A 14,740-nucleotide genomic window follows, 5' to 3' on the forward strand; every position below is an offset into this window, starting at 1 on the left:
AAGGTATGTCTCCCCTATGAGACCCTCTCCGGGATACCGTCTTCTGGGCTCCGGGTCTTGCTGTATCCTGTCGGGATCAAAACTGCACTCACTCCTGTTACCTCTGTAACCGTCCCCAACTATACAGGAGTCCTTTCTTATCCCACTCTGTCTCTGTGTGCTGCCCTTTTGGCAGCTTTATGGGCCTTGCACAGCTGGTGAGCGGTATACACCGTCTGTCACCAGGCCTGACGAGTCTCCCCCTGGTGGCATGGTCCGTGACCAGGGTGAAGTGGGTACCTAACAGGTCATTCTTGAGTGTCTAGCACCCCATCGTGTATCTGGGACAGAACAGCCCCTAGTCCCGTATCACATGCATCCATCTGGACCACCATCGGCACCTGGAAATCAGGCGTTACGAGAATCGGATGGGAGCACAGCGCTTCCTTCAGACGGCTGACCACCGCTTCTGTTTCGTCCGTCCATCTCACTGTTTTCGGGAGGCGGGCTCTGGTTAGATCGGTGAGTGGGGAAGCTATAGCCGCAAAGTTGGGAATAAACCGGCTATAGTATCCTGCCAGTCCCAGGAAGGACTTGACCTGTGTCTTGGTGCGTAGAACGGGCCAGTCACGTACCGTGTGAACCTTCCTCTCCTGGGGCTTAACTTCCCCGTCTGATCAAATACCCCAGGTACTTCACTTCCTCAAAACCTAGTTTGCACTTCTTGGGGTTCGCGGTCAACCCGGCTTGTCTGAGCTCGTACAGCACCGCCTGGAGGCCCATCAGCTGCTCTTCCCAACCTTGGCTGTGGATGATGATATCATGCAGATATGTCGTTGCGTACTGCTGGTGGGGTCGAAGCATTCTGTTCATCAGTCGCTGGAAGGTAGGCGGGGCCCCATGGAGACCCGAACGGGAGGACCCGGTACTGATACAAACAGTCAGGTGTTGAGAACGCCGTCTTCTCCCAGGAGGAGAATGCCAACGGTACCTGCCAATATCCTTTGGTCAGGTCGAAGGTGCTGATGTACCGGGCCTTTCCCAATCGGTATATGAGCTCGTCCACCCTCGGCATGGGGTAGGTGTCGAATAAGCTTATGTTGTTCACACTCCGGAAATCATTACAGAAGTGGAGGCTACCGTCCGGTTTGGGCACCAACACGATGGGGCTGCACCGTGCAATGTGAGACTCTTCAATGACCCCCATCCTCAGCATAGCCTCCACTTCTTGTTTCACGGCCTTCCTTCAGGCCTCCGGAATCCGATATGGCCTCTTTCAAACCATTTCCCCACGCCAGGTACGAATGTGGTGTTCAATGAGGGTCGTGCGGCCCAGCTTCTCGGAGAACACCGCCGTGTTCCGATCGACAAGCTCCCTGAGCTTTTGCTTCTGGGCCGGGTCGAGGTCCTTGTTGCTCGGGACCACCACTGGTACCGTTGGTGCCACTTCTTCAACAGGTTCACATGGTAAATCTGTTAAGGTTTCAGTCTTCCCGGTTGCTGTACGCTGTAATTGACAGATCCCAGCTTCTCGATCACCTCGTATGGCCTGTTGTTGCCATGTTGCCAGGAACTTACTTTCGGCCATGGGGATCAAGACCAACACCCTGTCTCCCACCTGGAATTCTCGGGGCTGGGATCCCCGTTTGTAGACCTGGGCTTGGGCGCGTTGGGCCTTCTCCATATGTTCCCTCACGACTGGCCATATGGCTGTCATCCGCTCCCTCATCGTCTCCATGTGCTCTACCACGCTGCGTAATGGAGTCGGTTGGGCTTCCCACACCTCCTTGGTGAGGTCCAATAGGCCGTGTGGCCTTCTCCCGTAGAGGAGTTCAAAAGGGGAAAACCCTGTGGAGGACTGGAGTACTTCTTCCCGTCCTGCTCGATGACCTTTCGCAGCATTTGCTAGAGTGTTTTATTGAAGCACTCGACGAGCCCATCCATCTGCAGGTGAAATACGGCAGTCCGGATCTGCTTGATCTGCAGGAGGGCACACAACTCTTTCATGAGGCGGGACATAAACTCCGTACCTTGGTCTGTCAGGATCTCGTTCGGGATGCCCACCTGGCTAAAAAGGTGGAACAGCTCCCGGGCGATTACCTTGGATACCGCCGCCCATAGGGGAATGGCCTTGGGATACCGGGTGGCATAGTCTAGTATTACCAGGATGTCCCTGTGTCCTCGTGCTGTTTTTACCAGGGGTCCCACTATGTCCATGGTGATGCGTTCAAAGGGCACCCCGATGATCGGTAGGGGGACCAGTGGGTTTCGGAAGTGGGCCTTTGGGGCAGTCATTTAACACTCCGGGCAGCTGCGACAGTAGTCTTCCACGGCCCTCCTCATCCCGGGGCAGTGGAACCCCGGGTCTTCTCGGGTCTTCTCCATTCCCGGGTCTTCTCCATTCCCAGGTGCACTCCCAACAGGTGGGTGTGGGCCAGCTGAAGAACGGTTCCCACGTACCGTCGGGGCAGCAACAATACCTCTCAAAGTTCCCCCTTTTGGCGCGACACCTGATACAAAAGGTCTCTTGACCTGGAAATGGGGGTGTCGCCAGTCACTCACCCCCAGAAGTAGCTGTCCATCCACCGCTATCATTTGGGCTGTGGTGGCTTTCGAGTTAGGATCCTCCCACTATGCCATCCCGAATTGTCCCCTCAGTTGGCCCCCCGCGGGTGTCTCGACTGGCCCCTCGAAATCGAGGAGGGAGAGGCTGGGCTCTTCCTCCCATGGTTCCCCGGGGGGGGGGGGGTCGGGTTCCGGCACCCCCTCCGACTCCGGACCCGTAGAAACAGGTTGGTCAACCGTTTCCTTCTGGGCCGCACAGGCGATGGGTCGTCCTCGCTCTCGTCTTCGGCCAGCTTTATGGGCCTTGCACAGCTGATGAGCAATCAGCCCATGAGATTACTCACCAACTCCCAATCAGCCCCAATTAGTACTGGCCGGAGAACCCGTCGAGACCTGGCACATCCAGCAGATGGAGCCATCGCCTCGTGATGTATACACCGTCTGTCACCAGGCTCCGGCGAGTCTCCCCCTGGTGGCTGACATGCTGTATGCCACAGTGTATACAGTAGAACCATTAAAAATATGAATCCTCTTCAATTAAATGTCAACTAAGCTGTGGTAACAAATCGTCTTTTGAAAATCGATTTATGGCTTAATTTTTATGCACAGCGAAAACGCTGAAGGATTATCACAGAATTTTGACTCCAGCGAAATAAGGAGAAGAGAGATTTATTTTGGAGCAGGTGTTTTGGTCTCATCTTTGATGATTAAATGTTTTATTGAACTTATATAATGTATAAATCACACAGCTCACTGCTTAAGATGTGGCAGATATATTTATGATGATGTGGAGAGCTGTCTCTCTTCTCGCTTGACTGCTTGGCTTTGTCTCGGTATGCTAAAGATAAACCACATGTGGTTTGATATGTAGTTTGATATGGGCGTGTGTGTACCCACAGAGCTCAGGTGAGAGTGGTTCAGTGGTGCGGTAGACAGGCAGTGGTGGAGATCTCTACAGTGTTTGTGAGAGGAGAAGACAGTCATGACAACGCTGATACAGTGAGTCATCGTGATCGTGTCCTCAGATCCTCCTGACTAGTCCCCCTGGGATATGATGGGCACTGGAAGGGAACCTGGAGGGGTTGGCATGGCTGAGACCTTGCTGTTTCTCTGGGCAGGACTAGGTCTGTTTGGGGCTCCGGGAGAGGGAGCTTCTCAGGATGGTTCCTTACACGGGCTGTGCCCTGTCCAGCCAGGACCAGAGGAGTATGGGGGATGCAGGGGAGACCAAACACCAGCCCTGGCTAAAGGTGAGTAAGGCATCCCAGGATAAATGGGATCTGGTCATGGCAGCAATATATTGTACGTATGTTTGCATGTTTTGTGTATTTACTGTAATTGATACTGAAGGTTGAGATTATTTTTGATACTGTGGTAATCACAGAATTGTGATAATTAATTACAAAAGAACTGTAACAAACATACCTGTGTTTAGCAGGAAGGTGTTGTTTTGTGTAATGTGTTCCTTCTTCGTTACTATAACCATGCCAACTTCACCAGAGCCATATATCTATTTATCCTTATTGTTCTGGCTTTCGCCACACTGTGCCATCATAGAGCCCCTTAAAATAGACAGAGAGTTGGTCCATATCAAACATGGGGTTTGCGCTCATGCTTGGGGAGATTCCACCCAGACATTCCATACTGACAGCAGGTGAGGCTCCAGGCTTTGATCTCACAGAGGGCAGCCAAGTTCTCTCTTCTCTAGGTAGACACAGCAACCTGTTCCAATTATCAGCGGCTAGTATCTCACCTTGCCCTCACAATGGCTGGTGAAAACAGATGTGGGAGAACATGATCACATCCATCTTATTTTTAAACTAACTCATGAACTCTTATGTACATCAAAGTCCTGCCCTGGTCAGTTTGTTTCAATTCCATTGATTGTGGTGATGATGAATACAGTCTGGCTGATGAATTCCTAACATTCATTTCAATCAAAGTTGGGTATTGCCACGGCTATCAATTCATACCCTGTCTCTGAGATGCATGTTTTGTTCCCTTTTCTAGAAGTGGATCTGTTGGACCTCTTGGACATGCTTTCCCCAGACCACTACAATATCTCTACAGCAGAGGATGACAGGGGCTGCTTGGCCTACGAAATCGGACAATATGCCACCTTGTTCCTCCCCACACACACAGCTTTTGGCTCTCAGTAAGTCATATAGATAAACAGCTTGTGGAAATGGTAACCAGCGAGCTGATGTAATGAGAAAAGAGAAAATAAAATAATGTTGAGTTTGAAAGCGTTTCTTAGGGCTGCAATCCCGTTAACGTGATTGATATGACAACAGCCAGTGAAAATGCAGAGCGCCAAATTCAAACAACAGAAATCTCACAATTAAAATTCCTCAACATGTATCGCATACCATTTTAAAAGGTCATCTTGTTGTTAATCCCACCAAAGTGTCCGATTTCAAATAGGCTTTACAGCGAAAGCACCACAAATTATTATGTTAGGTCACCACCAAGTCACAGAAAAATTTCTGCCATTTTCCAGCCAAAGAGAAGAGTCACAAAAAGCACAACTAGAGATAAAATGAATCACTAACCTTTGATAATCTTCATCAGATGACACTCATAGGACTTCATGTTACACAATACATGTTTTGTTCGATAAAGTGCATATTTATATTTTAAAAATCTCAGTATACATTGGCGCGTTACGTTCACTAGTTCCAAAAACATCCGGTGATATTGCAGAGAGCCACATCATTTTACAGAAATACTCATTATAAATGTTGATAAATACAATTGTTAGACATGGAAATATAGATATACCTCTCGTTAATGCAACCGCTGTGTCAGATTTTTTAAAAACTGCAATAATCTGAGTACAGCTTTCAGACAACAAAGCAGCCAAAAAGATATCCGCCATATTGGGTAGTAAACATAAGTCGGAAATAGCATTATAAATATTCCCTTTGATGATCTTCATCAGAATGCACTCCCAGGAATCCCAGTTCCACATTAAATGTTTGATTTAGTTCGATAATGTCCATCATTTATTGTCCAAAGAGCTACTTTTGTTAGCACGTTTGGTTAACAATTCCAAAGTCATGAAGTGTGTTCCCTAGTTGCAGACGAAATGTCAAAAGGTTCCGTTCCTATCCGTAGAAACATGTCAAACGATCGATGGAATCAAGCTTTAGGATGTTTTTAACATAAAACGTCAATAATGTTCGAACCGGAGAATTCCATTGTCTTCAGAAATGCGATGGAACAGAGCTCCCTCGCATGTGAACGCACATGGTCAGAGCATGGTCAGCTCATGGCAGACCTTACTCATTCCCTTCTCATTCGGTCCCACTTCACAGTAGAATCCTCAAACAAGTTTCTAAAGATGGTTGACATCTAGTGGAAGACTTAGGAAGTGCAACATAACCAATATCCAACTGTGTATTCAATAGGGGCTGGGTTGAAAATCGACCAACCTCAGATTTCCCACTTCCTGTTTGGATTTCTTCTCAGGTTTTTGCCTGCCATATGAGTTCTGTTATACTCACAGACATCATTCAAACAGTTTTAGAAACTTAAGAGTGTTTTCTATCCAATACTAGTAATAATATGCATATATTAGCAACTGGGCACCTTTCATCCAAGCTACTCAATACTGCCCCTGCAGCCATAAGAAGTTCATTTATTGGGTAGATGAGGAAATTCCCTTTCGATGAAGTGTCTTGCTCTCAAGGTTGAGATTATGCTTTGGTGCTGAACCTGAAGTTGAATATTGACATGTCAGGCACTAAAGCTGAATTAATTTGCCAGCATTGTGGTAAACTTTGCATTGGCTTGTGAAACTGGTCTGGATGGACCCACTCGTCACATTGCTTCTATGTGTTTAAAGGAACAGTATACCCCTTACCTTGTCTGAAACATAACCTAAATTCAATTTCACTCCACTTGGAATGCAAAATAGCCTTATTTGGCTTGCTAATTTGCGTCAGTCACAATTGTATAGACAAGACTGTCAAGTGTGTTTCTGCTTGATGATGCAGTGAGCCTGATGTGTGTATGTGTCAGGTTTTCAGATGAGTTGAGCATTGTGATGAGGCTGAGGCTAGGGGGGCTGTGGGTGGAGGAGAGGAGCCTGCTAGCGGTACTGTCAGAGGAAGGGGAGGAGTTGCTACAGCTGAGATTGGGACCTGGACTACTCACCTTCATCAGTACCTGGAGCCGCCACTACGAGTGAGACAGCACCAACATATACATTACATGTGCCATGCTCATGGACACACACAGTCACCAAGTTATCGTTACGCGTTGTGTATTTATTCCTCGTGTTATTATTTTTATTTTTTTCTCTCTGCATTGTTGGGAAAGGCCCATAAGTAAGCGTTTCACTGTTAGTCTACACCTGTTGTTTATGAAACTTGTGACAAATAAAATGTTATTTGATTTCAAATTTGATTGTATTAGATGTTATCCTCACACCACGGGCTATGGCTGGTGATGTTGTAATACATGGCATTAGAATGGTTGGTATACCAAATACTGTGTGTCCTATTACAATGTTATGAAAGTCCGTTGAGCGTATCATTTATTTTGCACTTAAGAAAAATCTCAATTACTAATTCTACCTGACATAGACACTGTAGCTCAGGGGTCGGCAACAGGCACCCAACTAATTTTTTTGGGCCCCCAAAGTTTTAAGTAAAATTGCAGTGTACAAATGATTTGAATTATTTTCCGGAAACCCCAACCATTTGCTCCGACAAAAATCAGCCCGCGGGTGAATCTAGTTGCTTAATCCTGCTGTAGCTCATAGGCACAACATCCTCTACAGTGGAGTGGCTCTATACCAATTGTCTATACTGATCCACCACACCTCTCTTTCTCTGTCCCCCTCCTCTGGGCAGGTTCCCAGCAGGCCTCCTGTGGGATGGCGAGTGGCACTGGCTGGCCCTGTCTGTCTCGCTGTCCAGACTGGAGGTGTATGCTGACTGTAGCCTGCTGGAGAGTATACCCTGGAGGAACTACCCCGGCCTGGAGGTCTCCACCCAGGGTCTCATCCTGCTGGGAGGGGCCACCCAGCCCCACCACACACCCTTTACCGTAAGCCCACTGCTTTTCTGACCCCCGTGCTACATTCCTCACATTGGCCCCAGTCCTCCTCCCACCCCAGGGGAATAGAGGGGGATGCACCAGGGAGGAAGGTTGGCTCAATATGAAGTTCAATGGCACAGAAAAACGTTTGGCTTGATTGGACTAATCAGTACCCACTGAGCACACACTGGTTTGTGCCATTGAATCAATGTTGTTTCCACATTATTTCAATGAAATTAGTTGAACCAACATGGAATAGACATTGAATTGACCCAGTGATTTATGCTGATTAATCATATCTTCTGGTGGAGTTAGTAATATTACTGTTATTTTACTAATTAACTCGTCTTATTTGAACTGATATTGCTCTTGTTTTACGAAGCATTTAATGCATAATTTGAATTTTGTCCATTTGAATCAAATTAATAAAATTAACATTTGAATGTTCAGAGCTTCGTTTTTGAATTTCATATTGGCCCTTTGGGTAGTTCTACACAATTAAAGCTCTGCATGATAACATATTAAAATCAATGGAGAACCATCATCATATTATATTTGGTGGTCCTGTATGGCTTCTCTAAGCCAGCCAAGGTGTGTGGACACAGGCAGGTGTGTGGTGTGGGTGGTCCAGCCATCTCAGGAGTGTGGTGTGGGTGGTCCAGCCATCTCAGGAGACATCCTTCATCCTGGCCCACGTCAGTGACAAGGCCTCTATGGGTGACGCTGCTGCTATCTCACTGCTGCCCTGCCTGTATAAAACCTCACGTCTCCCCTCACTCTGTCCTTCCCTGCACATGAACAAAGCAGGACTAACACACACCACACACACCAACAACTAGCACTGCCGTCTGAAAATAATTGACCAATGCATATGGAATACACTGATGTTTACGCGTAAGAAGATCCCTGGTGGATACTGACCTGACTGTCTGGAGCTACACACTGTACATAGGAAGTGGACCTGTCACCTTGTGAATTTGTTGTGTGGTGATTGTCTGCTGTGGTTGAGGGCTATTTTCCTGGTCATTCCGTCACTGCTATGGTCTGTGTCTGTGGGAGCCAGCCTAGAACTGGCCCTTGTCCAGGGAGGGGTCTGTTCTAGCACTGCACTGGGTGCTGAGTTAAGTGTGTGTGTGAGTGAGTGAGAGGGGGAGACCTGTTCTTACTGCAGTCAGAGGGATCAACCGTCTGTCAGCTCTGCAGCGATGCAGGGCCCTGCCGTGATTCTGCTGCTACTCAGCTATGTAAGTCCACCTCTGCTATTAGCTCTATGGGGTACATTCTGGGGTAAGGGAAGAGCAGGGGATGCTGTTGATTTGAAATGTAGTTGTTATGGATTCTGCTTGAATTCTGGTTCTTCTGCGCTCGATTTTTCATTGACAGTAGTACCTCACATGTAAAGTAAGAGACAAGTGCTGTAAGAATGCAATACTTTTTACAAATATAATGCAAGATTGGACAAGATTGTTGTGTTTTGCTTTCTTTTGTTGTGTTAGGAGGATTGTTCCTGGTCACATGCAACATAGGATTAAGGCCCAATACTAACAACTTACTAAACCCTTTGGATCGAGTTATTTCATTTTTATCAGCCTTCTCTCAGTACAGCATTGCTTGGTTATTTTTTCTGGTTTTCTGTAAATGCAACTGTTAGTAACTACTTGCCCCTGCATCGTCATGTGGTGCGTACACAGTGTATAGCCTGTGGCTGGAATATGCCCTGGATCTGTGGATCAAGCCTGGGGCCTTTTTACACGTGCATGCGAGCAGATGATGGACAGAGAAGATTTTCACATTTGCAAGACAACTCTCATAAATCGTTGGGTAAAAAACTGGCCTCTTTGCAGTGGCAAACCCAAGACCACAGTCATATCTCGGTACTTTATGTAATAGTTGCCTATGCAATAAGTAATATTATACAGAATGAGTGTAATATTCTGATGTAATACAGTCTTATTCTGTCTTTGGCCTTGACATTCAAGTGGAAACAGGGATAAACTGAGAGGCCTGAATATGATTGAGTTCTTTGTTCAGTGAAAAGTGATATCTCAAAGGCAACCTAATGCATTCGAGAGTAGATACTTCAGTTGTTTTGGAGGTTTTTGGCATGTATTTCCACACTACTTATACACTCTATGATTTAAAGTTCCAATCACTGCTATAGCTGTTTGACATGTGAAGACTCAGATAGTGGTGTCCCTGACAAGGCCTCTCCTCCACATCAATGGGACTTGTTTTGTTTTCAGCCGTTCCCATTGGAGACTAAGTTTACCTAAATCACTGCCCTGGTCTAATTATAGATCGTTTATGGTTTGGGGGGGGGGATGATATCATTCCGTTAACTCACCTTTTTAATAATGTTTTCCCCTAGTTTGACTGTATATAAATCAGAGACGGACATATATGAGAACGGCCTGCACTCTCAGAAAAAAACAGTACGATTAGGCTACAGTATTGATCCCTGGGGCACAAAAAGATCAATATATGGGTGTGCCTTCAGAGGTACAAGATCATATGTGTATCTTCAGAGATATGCATATGATCTCACATGGTACTGTTATGTACCTTTTAGGGTACATGTGCGGATAGTCTAGTATAATGTTAAATTTTTGGACTATATTTTGATTATAAAAGTACAACCATCACACACTCTAAAAAAAGGTGAAGGTAGATTTCTGGTTCCCAGGGTGGAGGCGTGGTTAATGGAGGCGTGGTTAATGGAGGCGTGGTTAATGGCGGCGTGACTTTCAGGTAGTTATTTTTGGCCACCCGTGAATGGACGTATTGTAGCAGTTAAAGTGGTCTATGGTTATGTTAATTAAAGTTTGAGCATGTCTGCTGCCAGTTCTGAAGTCTTTACAAAAGCTTAAGAGCATGTGACAATAAAGGGCTGTAATTCATATTGTAGTGACATTAACACAACATTGAGAGGCCTTGTCTTGAGGTACAGACCTCTTTGTGTAATGGTTAAGGTGTTGAAAATCGCTGGACTCAGGTTTGAGTCCCGTTTGGGGCTACCCCCCAATTCGCTCCATTGGTGTCAGAAGTGGGATGGCGGAGATGTGTGTGTTCGTGAGGGACTTGATATAGAGAAGAGGACATTTTTTGCCACTTAAAAGGAACAAAAAGCTTTGTTACTGTGGTGGTGCCCTAAAAAGGCACATTTTTACCTTTTCTGAAGATACGGTTTTGTACCTGTGGACTATATGGTATACTATTGGCATATTTAAGGTACAATCTGCAAGGGTACAACTATATACCTGTAAGTAAATGGTACAATGGACATACCTTACATGGTACCACTACAGTGAGCATTTGTACCCCTTTTAAGTACAATAAGTGTGGGATGGGATGGAGCTTGTCTGAGCCTTGTCTAGACAAACATGTGACTTGTGAAAGCTGCCACAGATTCATGACGAGGCTCTACTTCCCAGCTGCATGGCAGTCGGCCTCTTACACAGGGTCACAGGGCCCAGGAATCAGGATCAATGCTACTTGACCCTAAGTGGACCCATGGAATAACACTGTCATTGTATGACATCATCAAACAAAGGCTGCCAGTCTGACCGCAGTGTCAACACTGTCTGAGACCTGTCCTGTCCTCCCTGGCTAGGTCATTGACCCAAAAGTTCTCACTCAACTTTGTTTGAATACATGCCACATTGTGGAGTACAATGTGATTGATGAGATTGTCTGGTATCTGCTCAGATTAAAAAGACAGTTAACAGCATTTCCCTCCCAAAAGAACACATCATTTAATGAAGTAAACTTAATTTATTGATCATATCAAATGTTTTAGGCTGTCATTAGTTATGTTTAATGAGCCAAATATTATCTTTCCCAAGTTCTTGGTTCAGGAATTGAGCTGCTGGGATTGCTGTTTTTGCCTGTTATTTTAGTATTTCAGGTAATATTATTCATACCAATTGATTTCCCCTATTGAGAAGATTACATTTTTTAATGTACTTTTTATTGTGTAGCGATTGCCTCATGGGCCATAGATTTTGCCCAAAGCTCTCATGCACTCCGTCTGTTGTATATATGATATTCCATCTGATTTGTTTTATAGCTAAGCATTTCCCATCCTCATCATTGTTTGTGTCACAGGGGAAACCAATAGATCTCTACACTGAGATCAATAGCCAATGTGAATACATACCGTATGAAAAATGGGCATTCAATTAGAGTTTTGCAAAGAAATGAATGACAGCTTCCAAATGATTTGAAAAAATATTACACAGACAAATCTGATATACAAGGTATTGCTCCAATGCTGATGATTTGAAAAAGGCATTGATAGCATGTTTTATTGTTTGGTTGATCCATGTCCAGGGCACCATACAACAGATGACCTTCATAATGGGTGATCCTACAGCAGCCAGACAGCACTGTCAAGACTACAACTCCACCTGCATCCCTCACACAGACAAACAGGTATGGTCCACAGGTCTATAGCAGGTGTAGGGCTTAAACTGACCATCAATAATGCTATATGTAACTGATAAGAATAATGTTTTGTTTGTGTGACACTAATGCTTGGAATTTTAACTTCACCAGAATTCCATGTCTGTCTGTTCGGTGGCTCCATAGGGTCATGAAAACAGTCTGCATGAGAGGGCAAGGTTTATGAAAGAATAATAACCTGTATTTGAGGGCGGTCTTCTTTTAAGCACACTCTTTTCTTTACAGGCATATAACAATCCTGCTTAGATTCTTATTTTTAAAATGGACATGAGAATTAACATCTTACATTAGTTTTTATTTCAACTTATTTTCCAGGAGAAAGTGATTTTAGCTGCTGAGAAGGTGCTTGATCGAGTTGCGACCAGGGCAACATTCAGAGAAGAGTCTCATGGACCCAGGCTGAGAGATCAGACTGCAGAGCAGGACACAGCCAAGAACACTAACCTATCAGCACAGTCATTGCCATCTGTAAGAGCTCAGTCAGTGCCAGAGACACAGAGAAAGACAAGGATAACACCTGAAACAGACAAATTAAAGCTCACTCAGAAGATAGGATGGCTGAATGAAACTTCCACACTGCAGGATGATAAAGCAGCAAAGATCACTAGAAACAGAACAGTATATTCACAAACCGCTGGATCTCTTCATCAGCCAAACCAAACCAATACAGCCAGAGATGTCTCTGGCATGAAAGGTGTAGTAGTACCATCTCAGACAGTGGAGACAGCCATTCTCAGTCCCACTGCATGGTCAGAAAACCCCACTGAACCAGCCCTGCTGATCCAGGAGTCAGACAGTGATGGAGAATCAATAGGCTCAGGGAGAAATACATCAGTGAGGTTAGATGATTTACAGATCCCACCTGAACCCAAACAGGGCTTTGGGCCTACAAGACAAACATGGTCCTTAGAACACACCATAAAACCCAACCTTTTGGAATTCAAGAAAATAGATGCGGAGGAGCTACTGAGGCAGGCTGTGATTCCTCTGCCTCCAGTGCTACCTCCAAATAATAGCACTGTCACAGGGAGAAAGACAGCACTGGAGGCAGAGGAGCCTCTGGGACAATCTCCAACACATCAAAACACCACTGATATCACTTCCACATCAACAGGTGACAAAGCTTCAAAGAGACAAAGGGGCCAAAAGACTGTGACAAAGACTTTGACAGATTCTGGACAAGTCATGGAGAAGGGGGATACAGTTTTATCCCAGGAGCCACCCACAGAGGATCTAGAGACAGACACAGAAACAAAGACAGAGTTCGAGTCCGCAGAAGAGATGGACACAGAAACAGAAATGGAAGAAGTTGATGAGGACAATGATAAGGAATCAGAGACAGAGGAAACAGATGTAGGCGACAGCAAGTTGGCACACGACATCACTCAAGTCAACACAAGGCAGTTTAAAAATAATGGGGGAGCCATCAAAACTGATGTTCTAACTGAGCTCATGTCCCCGGAGCCGAGAGTATTAGAGCGGGAACTTCCGCCTACCCCTCTGCCTCCTGCCAGTGTGCCAGGTAAAGTACACAGCATATGTCCTTTGACACAGTACCCTCACAGCATGCACCCCTCAGACTCTCTGTGGCCCGAGTTTTACTTCTGTTTCCTCAGAGACACTGAGCAGAGAGGTCAAAGGGTCATCGCCATGACAGCAGGGGCAAGGACTCAACCTCTGACACAGGGTCTGTCTCTGAAAGCTCAGAGGATGCTGTACGAGTCCAGGATGAACACCCTGTCCGTTCCTGTCGTTTCAGCCAATCACCAATCAAGACACGCACTCAAAGAGCGAGGGACAGCCTATAGACCGGGGCTTCGAGTGCAACAGGTAAAAAGTCCCACTCATACTCACCGAGATGCACATCACACTAAAGCAGAGGCATGAACACTTTAGCTGGCTAAAGCATTTTTATAGCATGTTTTGGGGAGTATCGGCACACATTTGAGGATAACTTTGGAGCACGTTTCAGCATATTTTCCTGTATTTCTCTTCTAATTTTGTTTGAATGAGCAGAGAAACATTTAACATGCACACATGTATCCTTGAATGTACAAACACCATTATTATTCAAGCAATGAAACTATGAAGGGGCATCTCAGTGCTCTGGTCTACAGTCAGGCTGCATAGCTGTCTGAAGACCTTCATATGAAATTGAGTTTGCATTGAGCTTATTGAATTAAGCCTAGGGTGGTGGAGGAATGGGGTCATTTAAGTGTACTAGCAAAGCCATACAGATGGGATTTGGTCCATTATGCTGCATATATATAGAAATTACCCATATTGATAGAGGGTGGGGATGCTGTTGATCAATCAGTGTGGCCGGTGGGAGTCTTTTGCCCAAAAATGTAAGCAAGACACATGCCTCCTCCAGTGGTAGGTTTTGGAATTGCAGAATTTAAGCACTCATCAATACCAGTACATTAGCAGTGGGCATGCAGTCATTGCAAACAACTTCAATGGTAATGGAATTAAATGATAATTCATTGTAATTGATTTACAAAAGTTTTACTTCATGTTTCAAGACATCATACAAGACATCATACAAGACATCATACATCATACAAGACGTCATACATCATACAAGACGTCATACAAGACATCATACAAGACATCATACATCATACAAGACGTCATACATGAAAACAGACACTAATGGAAATGGACTGTTTTCCCAGGGACTTCAGGG

Source organism: Oncorhynchus kisutch, linkage group LG13, assembly GCF_002021735.2.
Source record: "Oncorhynchus kisutch isolate 150728-3 linkage group LG13, Okis_V2, whole genome shotgun sequence".
Lineage (NCBI taxonomy): Eukaryota > Metazoa > Chordata > Actinopteri > Salmoniformes > Salmonidae > Oncorhynchus > Oncorhynchus kisutch.